This window comes from Neomonachus schauinslandi, chromosome 2 (genome assembly GCF_002201575.2).
Source record: "Neomonachus schauinslandi chromosome 2, ASM220157v2, whole genome shotgun sequence".
In the NCBI taxonomy this organism is placed as follows: domain Eukaryota; kingdom Metazoa; phylum Chordata; class Mammalia; order Carnivora; family Phocidae; genus Neomonachus; species Neomonachus schauinslandi.
In genome coordinates this window covers 26393263-26404570 of record NC_058404.1, presented here as the reverse complement: position 1 = coordinate 26404570, position 11308 = coordinate 26393263, and the positions used below count along the sequence as shown (strand labels likewise).

Here is an 11308-nt window from a genome sequence, read left to right as displayed (position 1 = left end):
CATGATCCCAGAGTCCTGGGATCGAGCCCGCATCAGGCTCCCTGCTCGGCGGGAAGCCTGCTTCTCCTTCTCCCACTCCCCCTGCTTGTGTTCCCTCTCTTGCCGTGTCTCTCTCTGTCAAATAAATAAAATATTTTAAAAAAAATTTATGATTCAGGGGCGCCTGGGTGGCTCAGTCCATTCAGCGTCTGCCTTCAGCTCAGGTCATGATCCCAGTGTCCTGGGATCGAGCCTTGTGTTGGGCTCTCTGCTCAGTGGGGATCCTGCTTCTCCCTCCCTGTCTGCCCCTCCCCCGTGCTTGTGCTCTCTCTCTCTCCTGCTCTCTCAAATAAATAAATAAAATCTTTTAAAAAACTAGAAAATTCATGAAAAAAATAAAAATAAAAGTTATGACTTAGTCATACAGTGGGATATTTTGCAGCTATTAAAATAGATGTCTACAATAGAAGTAATAGAAGAAAATACCTGTGATCCAATATTAAGAAGAAAAAGCAAGATACAGGTTCCTACCCTCGCTCTCTTTTTCGCGCCTGACCGCCGCCATCATGGGTCGCATACACACTCCCGGGAAGGGCCTGTCCCGGTCGGCTCTGCCTTCCCGCCGCAGAGTCCCCACCTGGCTGAAACTGACGTCTGACGTCGTGAAGGAGCAGATCCACAAACTGGCCAAGAAGGGCCTGACTCCCTCACAAACCGGTGTGATCTTGAGAGACTCCCATGGTGTTGCACAAGTACGTTTTGTGACAGGCAATAAAATCTTGAGAATTCTTAAGTCCAAAGGACTTGCTCCTGATCTTCCTGAGGATCTTTACCATTTGATTAAGAAAGCTGTTGCTGTTCGAAAGCATCTTGAGAGGAAAAGAAACGACAAGGCTGCTAAATTTCGACTGATTCTGATGGAGAGCCGTATTCACCGGTTGGCTCGATATTGTAAGACTAAAGGAGTCCTCCCCCCACCAATTGGAAATACGAGTCATCCACAGCCTCTGCCCTGGTCGCATAAATTTGACTATGTACTCAAGCAATAAAATCATTGTCTAACTAGAAAAGAAAAGAAAAAGAAAAGGCAAGATACAAAGTAGTTTCTATAATATGATTTCCTGCATAAAAATATTTGATGGAAGCATATAAAAATGCTATATTGGTTGCTGTAGGGTAATAATATCATAGATGATTTTTCTTCCTCTTCCTCATTCTTTCCTGTACTTTCTGAAATATCTGCCACAAATATGTATTATATGATATTCAAAATTTACTTTTGAATCTAATTGGCATTTCTTAAGTTGGATGGGGAGAATCAGATAGTCATTTTATCATTTATTTTTATTCCTACATTTGTCTATCATATTTATGTGATATAACAATTAATAAAAATATAAATAGATGACTAGTAGAGTTAGGTTTTAACCATATATAATGCTACTTAGAAGTCAAGAATCAAAAGATGCGAGGCGCCTGGGTGCTCAGTCGGTTAAGTGGCTGCCTTCAGCTCAGGTCATGATCCTGGGGTCCTGGAATCAAGCCCCTTGTGTGTCGTGTTCCCTGCTCAGCAGGGAGTCTGCTTCTCCCTCCCCTTCCTCCTCCCCCCCGCACTCCCCGTCATGTTTTCGCGTTCTCTTGCACACACTCTCCCTCTCTCTCAAATAAATAAATAAAATCTTAAAAAAAAGAGAATCAAAAGAAGCTGTGTCCCTTATTTTGATCATTCACAGAGGCTATAACTCAATACTAAAAACTAAAGAAAGTAAAATGGAGGAGAAAGAAATGTGTCATTTGTAAATTAAATATTAATTTAATAAATAAAAACTCATTTATATGTCAGATTAAGAATACATCTAAATTATCTATTTAAATAAAAATAATCTCATGCTACATTCTAATGATAAACAATAGACTTAATAAAAGAAAAAGTTTATCTCCTTTAGTGGTTAGGGAAATAGTATCTTCTCTGAAATAAAATCACTTTCATAGATTATAATTTCAATATTATTGCAATTATACACACACATAAACACACATATATACAGACATATATTTATCAAGAATTTCAGGGAGCCAAAAATATGAAAAATATAAAGCAGAGAGAAAAAATTTGGAAGATACAGTAAGAAGGTCTAACATACATTTTTAAATAACATATTACTTAAAATATATACATGTATTCTAACTTAGAATTTTATATATTATATAATTTCAAAATTATGCAAATGTGCCTTGAATGAATATGACAGTATGGATGTGACTTGAACCTGTCTGGGTGGTCCCAAAGAGGGTCAAGTGTGATTAATGAGATGGCAGTGGGAGAAAGATTTTATTAAAAGCCAATTCCTAGCCACGTGGGTGTCTTCTGTTTTATCCTCTCCATCAAACCTGCTTCTGCTCTGTATTCTTTATCACTAAGAGTAACCCTAGTCTCTCTTTCATCTCCTCCATCCAATTACCAAGTCCTGCTGATTTTACCTTATAAACATTTCTCAAATATGTCCCCTCTGCCTTATCCTGCTCTCATTTGCCATATTGAGGTCTCATTCCCTACCTGGAATATTGCATGAGCCTCCTGACTGGTTTCCCCTACCGGGTCCCACACAGCTGCCAAAGTGATTTATATGACATCCATTTCTGATGACATTATTGCCAAGCATTCCTTCTGTTCCACAAATATTTATTTAGCATCGCTTAGGTACCAGATACTATATTAGGTACTGAAGATATATCAGTGAAAAAGACAGATTAGGTTCCTACACTCTAGGAACTTATATCCTAATAAGAATAAATAATTCAAGGGCGCCTGGGTGGCTCAGTTGGTTAAGCGACTGCCTTTGGCTCAGGTCATGATCCTGGAGTCCCGGGATCGAGTCCCGTATCGGGCTCCCTGCTCGGCGAGGAGCCTGCTTCTCCCTCTAACCCTCCCCCCTCTCATGTATTCTCTCTCTCTCTCATTCTCGCTCTCTCAAATAAATAAATAAATCTTTAAAAAAAAAAAAGAATAAATAATTCAAAGACATGCTTGGATGCCCCTTCTAGGCCCTGATTGCCCATACCTTCCACCATCCTACTTGCATATGGCTGACCCTTAAACATCACAGGTTTGAACTGTGTGTGTCTGCTTACATCAAATTTTTTTTCAATAAATACAGTATATACTATAAATGTATGTTCTCTTCCTTATTGATTTTCTTAATAACATTTCCTTTTGTGTAGCTCACTTTTTTTTCTTTCTTTATTGTAAGAATACAGTATATCATACATCACATACTCTTGGTCCCTGTGAAAATTGTGGGAACAGGGAATGTGGATGCTTTGATCTGGTCATAGAGAAGTATAAGCGCGATGCAAGCATGGATGAGGTGCTCCTGTCCAAATTTTCATTTTTTTCTTACCTTGTGCTATTCTTTAAACTATCTGGCTGCTAAGTTCTTCAGTAAGTGATTAGGAAGCATTAAGTAATTAACCAGGAGCAGCAGAGAACCTGTGGTGATTACCCCCAATCCCTAAATGGAGAGAAAATTGCAGTAAAAAAAAAAAAATAAAAAGACCTATTTTAGTCACAAATGAACAAAGAAAATAGGCAGAGCACCTAACCATAATTGCTAGTTAAGCTATTAACCAAACAAGATCCACTCTCCTTAGGCTGGGTAACATTGAACACCAGGAATAAATAAGCAACAACAGCAAAACAAAAAGCCACGGAGCCATCATAAGATGGGGTGCAAGGCAGGATCAGTATCAGCGACCATGTTTAAGCAGTAATAGAAAAACCCAACCTAAACATGTTTAATCAACAACAAGGATTCATGGGATAATAAAACGGAAGATGTAGAGGTAAGGAAGAGAACCAATAGGGGAAGGTCAACACTGTCTTTAATAACTTCAAAATTCTGGTGACTTAACTCAGTATAAATTTGTTTCTCCATGCAAGTGTTTAGTACAGTGTTCCTCAGCAAACAATCGTCCTGGGAAGCTATCCTCCAAGTGCTGCTTCCATTGTGGTTCTCCATTCAGTGAGAACACTGGAAAAGAAAATGGAAGATCACTTATGAGGAGTCAGGCTTGAAAGGTGAGATGTCAATCTGCCACATTCCATTGGCTAGAACTCAGTCACATGGCCACACGTGACTGTTAAGGGAGCCAGGAAATGTCGTTGAGCTGTATGTCCAGAAAAAGTGGTGAATGTTTAACTAGTTTTTGCCAGCTGCAGTGGGAGTTATATGTTCTCTAGCTTGGATCCAGTAAGAAGCAGAGCACCTCAGCCTCTGCCTTACAAGCATGAGACTGAGATTCCCCTTGATTGGATTGCTGAGTCCACAGGCACATCTCTGAACAGATGAACTGACCGAAGAATTGCCATGGGCTGGTGGCCTTCAGCCCACCTCTTGAGCTGAAGGTCGGGTCCGCTTTCCTGAAATGTCAGGACTCCATAGGAAAGAGGTAAATATCAGAAAAACAATGTAAGTACTATAAGGAAATGAGAATAAGTCCTGCATTGGGCTCCCTGCTCAGGGATCCTCCTGAGCCTGGGGATATGACTGAATCCATAGAGAAGAGTGATCCCAGTTTATATTAGAAGACCACATGCCTGGATATAAGAGAAATTAATAGTGGAAAATATTCCACTATCTTCCATAAATCACATAGGGATTTATTCAAGGAAATGGGCATATATTTTTTTTGTATTAACAACATCAAAACTCTATGCATTATTTGGGGATGATAGATTTTAAACCTATTGTTTCTTCTGCTGGTACTTTCAGTCTGCTTATTATTTCTAGAGAATGTCTCTAAAAATAAATGAACTGATTATGCCCTTTGACCCAGCTAAAGGCAACATATTCATTATCCATTCTATCACATAAGAATAGAAACAGAACCTTATTTCTAGAGTTCCATGCTCCTTGATCTTGTGAAATTTTTATTCACTTTTAATATTCTTTGTTTTTCAAATTCACAACAGCTTTAATGTGCTCAAGACCCTCAGATTGCCACTGTCCTTCAGGTTTTAGGTTTGGGACTTTGCTGTCCTTGATTCAGAGGATGAATGTCCAGGAAACTTCCCCCTATAAAGTTAAAAGTGCTTTGAAACATAGAGCATATTCCTGAAAGACCAACTTACATTCTGGCCAAACCTGTTAAGTGAGGTTTGCCATCCTTCACTAAGAGCTAGGCTGGGTGTTGACAGCCAGGGGAAGTGGGAGGAAGGAAGGCTACACAGAAGAAGGACAGGGGAGGAACTGAAGAGTGGGGCTTTGTTCTCTCTGTCACAACTCCAGCCAGGGGCAGCTTCAAAGTAGAGATCACCATCTTTTAACTCTGTCACACCCGGAGACTACATAGCTCAGGACAATGCACCAATTTGACAAACATTTCTTTAGGGATTATCATACTCTAGGCTCTGCTATATAACGCAACCCCCAGTGAGAGGATCAAAGTGTGGAAATAATTTAAATATCATTCAGTGAGTATATACTGAATATTGGGACAACCACAAAATTACAAGATGAACTAGAATCATATGTATTGATAGGGAAGGGTACCCAAGACACATAGTTGAGTGGAAACAAGTTTACAGAAGAGTATGTATATTATGGTCCCTGTTTTTATTGTTTTTAAGAATATAAATAATGACCAGAGTTGTATTTACAGTGAAGCTAACCAAGTTTATGGCTCAGGAGCTCTTGCTTACATGACTCTCTTTCAAGACCCTGAAATTAATTTTGTATTTTTTGTAAAGAGGTTCTCCAAAACAGCATTAAGTGTGAGGTACAAAACCTGGATCATTCCCTGATATTTATATATGACAAACATTATGGCCAATCATGGTTATCTTGGACTGTTTGAGTGTGGAGACTTTATATTTTTCTATTACCCAAAAGAACTGCTTCCTACTTTATAGTCATCCCTTCCCTCACCCATAACCAGGGCAACCCTCCCTGTGTTTCTACACCTATTCTCTGACTGAAGTCATTCGTGGCCTTGGTAAACAGAAATCCATTATTCAAGTAGAGATTTTATGCCAGCCAGCCAATAGGACACATTCTATCATTATCTTCCTCCAAGTTCTACTTTTCCCACTTTTCCTACTGACTGGCCTCATGATCTTCCACTTCTTTCTCTTTAGGTTATATTCCCTTAGTCTCCATGCTCTGTTTCTCTCCTACTCTGCTCATTTTCCAACAACAAGCAAAGACAAAAAAATGTGTGTTTCTAGGATGAGACTTTATTTCTTACTAGTGATGAAAATTGTCTAGCACAATAAATGTGTCTAAAATCTGTTTAAAACTTAAGAGAAATAAAAATAGCTCTTAAAATCTACAAAACCAACAGTGATGCTTTTATCTTAAATAGATTATGGTGCTTTTTGTCTATCTTTTCCTTAAGGAGTAATCTTCGGTGCCCAGAGAAGCTTAGGGCTATTGACTGCTATCTAAAATTGACTTTGGATCAGCTACTCTCTTTTTTTTTTTAAGATTTTATTTATTTATTCATGAGAGACGGAGAGAGAGAGAGGCAGAGGGAGAAGCAGGCTCCCCAAGGAGCAGGGAGCCTGATGCAGGACTCGATCCCAGGATCCTGGGATCATGACCTGAGCCGAAGGCAGATGTTTAACCATCTGAGCCACCCAGGCAACCTTAGCTACTCTTTCTTAAGCATCTTAACCTTTCTTTTTATTTTTCACTATAAATCAAAAGACAACACTCAGTCAGCAGTTCAGTATAATTAGTAGACAATAAATTATTTGATCATAATGGAATCAGTGCATTAATTATCTGTGATTAAATCTCATGTGTGTGAACTGAATATGAAAGAAGCATAATTTGGGGCACCTGGGTGGCATAATCGGTTAAGCATCCAACTCCTGGTTTCAGTGTCCTGAGATAGAGCCTGCATTGACCTCCATGCTCGGCGTGGAGTCTGCTTGAGATTCTCTCTCCCTCTCCCTCTGTCCCACCCGCTCATGCTCACGCTCTCTCTCTCTCTTTAATATAAATAAATCTTAAAAAAAAAAAAAGAAAGAAGCATGATTTAACTATATCTTGTATCAGTTCAAATTAGGTTCAGCTAGGGGGTGCCTGGGTAGCATAGTTGGTTAAGCGTCCGACTCTTGATTTTGGCTCAGGTCATGACCTCAGGTTTGTGAGATCGAGCCCCACACTGGGCTCATGTGCTGAGCGTGGAGCCTGCTTAAGATTCTCTCTCTCTCTCTCCCTCCCTCTCCTCTGCCCCTCCCCCTAAAAATGTTTTAAAAAATTAGGTTCAGCTAATATAACAGTTTATACTTTGCATATAACAGTTGGCCACTTTCTCTTGCAAAGGGATCTTACAAGTAAGCAGTTTGGGGTTGGTGTGGCCAAGTGCTCCAAATTCGTGAAGGACTCAGTCTCCTTCTGGCCGTCAGGTCTACTATCTCTAAGGTGTGGCGTCTGTACTAATGGTCTAAGAAAGTAACTGCTGCTCCAGCCTTCTCATCCACGTTCCAGGCTGGCAACCGATGAGGACAAATAAACACATAACACTTTATTTATAAGGAGATTCCCTCAGAAGTACTACATAGTACTCTTACTTGCATCTCTATGGCAACCACCTAGTCTTCTGACCCAGTCAACTGCAAATGGGACTAGAAAATCTCATTTTTTAACTGGACTTCAATGCATCAACTGAAAACTTGGGATCTGTTAGTAAAAGAAAAGGGGAGATTCAACGGGGCGGGGGGATTTATATTCTCTGCCATTTGTTAATATAAATAACATCATGATGATGTAAAGATGCTCTATCTCTTTTCATAATACTTTGAATTCTATTAAGAGTTAAAGCACATATGGGGCGCCTGGGTGGCTCAGTTGGTTAAGCGACTGCCTTCGGCTCAGGTCATGATCCTGGAGTCCCGGGATCGAGTCCCGCATCGGGCTCCCTGCTCGGCGGGGAGTCTGCTTCTCCCTCTGACCCTCCTCCCTCTCATGCTCTCTGTCTCTCATTCTCTCTCTCTCAAATAAATAAATAAAATCTTAAAAAAAAAAAGATTAAAAAAAAAGTTAAAGCACATAAAAATCTGATGAACAAAAGAGTAAAACCTGTTTCAATCAGTACGGTATATCCTAAGAGCTTAAATGGATTTGCAGTGTCAGCAGTACACGAATGGGCCATATTTGTGGAGAGGTTGATTGGAAGGATGCAGAAGCTTCAAGGAGCAACCACTGTTCCTTGTCCGAACCATTTTGTTTACTGAGAACTGAAAAGTGAGTATCAGCTCTGTGTCTGACTGCAGAATTCAGTGCCGGAGGACAGAAAGAACAGAAGGTTCTCGTCCCAAAAGTCATTTCCATTTGGCCTTAGAAATAAGTTAAATAGATCCTTCAACTTTCCATGTATTCACTATATACAAAAACTCTCAACATAGTGCTAGAAGACCATCGACAAGTCAGTGTGTGATTTTTTTTTCCCAACCACTGGCACGGAACAGAAGTGCCATAAGTGATTGCCTGTGGTTCTAGTAATGGGCAGTAAGAGTGTAACTAAAGGAAGAAAGGGTTTAAAAAAGAATGGGTAAGGAAATCCGGATCACAGATTGGGGAGTTAACATTTATTGAGCGCTGCTATGTGTCAGGCACTTTACGGAGTGCTTCCCATAAACTATAGGGTAAATATTGCTATCCCATTTTCAGATGAGGAAGCTAAAGTTCAGATAAGTACTTTCCCATGGTTGAACAGGCAGCCCTGAGAGGGAGCAGAATTTGAATGCAGGTCTGTTCCAAAATCTATGCCCATTTCCGTACAGAATTCTCCAAGAAGGGTGGCATCACTGTATTGTAATCCAAGCCTCCCCAGCTGGGAGGTTCTGGATGAGGTCACATTGATACATTGAGGTTTCACTAGCTCTAAGTCCCTACTGCCCACCTAAGAATTCTACCCGGTGAATCAGTCTGTACTGCTACCTTCACTGGCCTCTTCCACCTGGGAAAACTCCCCCCCACTGACCTTGACAGCTTTTTGCAGAACCCCCTTCCCCCCCCCCCCCCCCGTGATCCTCTCGGTCTTGACAGTTCAATAGTCTCTTTCACCGTCCAAAGACCGCTCCGCTCTTTCTATATCACGCTCTGTTGCTCTAGGGCCACAGATTTGGGAAGTGATTTGGTGGCATAGCAGGATTGATTGGTCTATGTGTTTCATTAGCTCAAGCATTTCTCGAAGGCCTCTGTAAGAGGGAGAGGTAGCTGAGCAGGAGCTCATGAACCTGGCTCTTGCGGAGATGAAGCTATCGCTTTAGTGAGAGGAGGCAGACAATAAGCATGATAATTGCTAATTGTAGCAAATGCTATTAAGAAAATAAACAGAGCAAAATAATAACAAGTAATGGGAGAGGAGGTGGCAGGGATTTTTGCATTAAAGTGTTAGAGCTTCTAATAAGATAGCTTTTTTTTTTTTTTCACAAACACAGCTTTTTTTTTTTTTTTTTTTTTTTTAAGCTCCCCAGAGCAATCACTCCTATCAGGGTAGCTGGGCAGCTATAAAATGGAAAAGCAGTCATGATGCCTTCCCTGATACCATCATTCCCCTCTAATGGCCACACACTGTTGTGGAGTCCACTTTATCCTATTCGCCTCTTTCATCCCTCCAGATTGGTGGCTCTGAAACCGACGTTACCAGAATCACCGGCAGAGTTTAAGAATGCGGATGCCTGGGCCCTGCCTCTAGAGTGAGTTGATTTGGGCTGGGTCTCAGTCATGGGTTTTTAAAGTTCTCAGATGATTCCAGTATGTGGGCAGGGCTGCATCTCAGTGCTCTACAGCAGTGGGTCTCAAATGTGAGCACGCACCAGAACTGTCTAGAGGAACTGATCATTGCTCCGCAGGTTGCTCTCCATTGCCTCACCCAAGTAGGGGGCCTGGTTGCTTCAGTAAACTCACGGTGGCTCCTGATTTTATTGCCTCTGGTTCTCATATGTAGGGCCGCGCTGCTCGAACTTTAATGGACATATGAATCACATGGGGATCCCGTGGAAATGCAGATTCGGGGTGACTGCCAGAGGGAAATAGGGAGATGTTGTTTTAATAGGTGTAGAGTTTTAGTTTTGCAAGAGGAAGAGAGTTCTGGAGATGGGTTGCGTAACAACCTGAAGGCACTTAACACTACTGGAAGTCACACTTAAAAATAGTGAAGACAGTAAAAAAAAAAAATAGCGAAGATGGTAAATTTTGTGCTGTGAATATTTTAGCACCCTTTTTTAAAAAATGCGGATTCAGTAGATCTGGGCAGGGCCTGAAGTTCTGCATTTCTTTTTTTTTTTTTTTTAAGATTTTATTTATTTATTTGAGAGAGAGAATGAGAGGGGGGAGGGTCAGAGGGAGAAGCAGACTCCCTGCTGAGCAGGGAGCCCGATGTGGGACTCGATCCCGGGACTCCAAGATCATGACCTGAGCCGAAGGCAGACGCTTAACCAACTGAGCCACCCAGGTGCCCTGAAGTTCTGCATTTCTTATACGCTCCAGAGTAATGTGGACGCTGCTGCCCAGGGACTGCACCGGAAAAGCAAGGGTTCAAGGTGCATCGGGGTTACCTGGATGACTTGATTTAAGGTCAGTTCTCCACGCCCATTTCAGAGATCTTGATTCAACATGTCTGAGATGGGGCTCAAGGGTAGCTGCTCAGAATTCCCCACGTTAAGAGATAATGTGAGGGGCACCTGGGTGGCTCAGTTAGTTAAGCGACTGCCTTCGGCTCAGGTCATGATCCTGGAGTCCTGGGATCGAGTCCCACATCGGGCTCCCTGCTCAGCGGGGGGGTCTGCTTCTCCCTCTGACCCTCTTCCCTCTCGTGCTCTCTGTCTCTCAAATAAATAAATAAAATCTTAAAAAAAAAAAAAGAGATAATGTGAGAGATAACCCTCCATGGGCTTCACTTCCAAAAAGGAGAAAGATTATTTGCAGGTACAAAACTGATTCTGGTATTTTATTTCATGTCCAAATAAAAGTTTCTGTGTGTTTTACAGCTCTATAAAATTCAGTGTGCTTCCTAGTTCAGAGAGTTGGGAATGGAAAAGATTTTCCTTTTCCACTGGAAGAGGGAGTAGAGCCCCCCGAATCTAATCAGCCAGCACCCCCTTTGGCCGACTGTGGGTCATGGTTGTCCTGGAGCTCTTGGAAAATGGCAGCCCTAGCAAATCACAGCTCAGGATCCCATGTTGGGCCATACCTGACCGAGTATACTCCCCAGACCTCCTGTCCCATGCCCAGAACCACCCCCTAGTCCACACCATCTCCGGTTCAGAGCCAGACCCAGTAACCCACCAATCCACACCCACTCCCGGGAAGTCTAA

The 11308-nt window shown here is 41.6% G+C and overlaps 1 pseudogene across 1 annotated transcript; it reads left to right on the top strand.

The window, feature by feature from the left end:
- The first annotated feature begins 519 nt into the window (after positions 1–519).
- LOC110584088 lies at positions 520–1065 on the top strand (annotated as a pseudogene). The gene has a single exon (XR_002480556.2). The product of XR_002480556.2 is annotated as a 40S ribosomal protein S13-like (transcript).
- The last annotated feature ends 10243 nt before the right edge of the window (positions 1066–11308 follow it).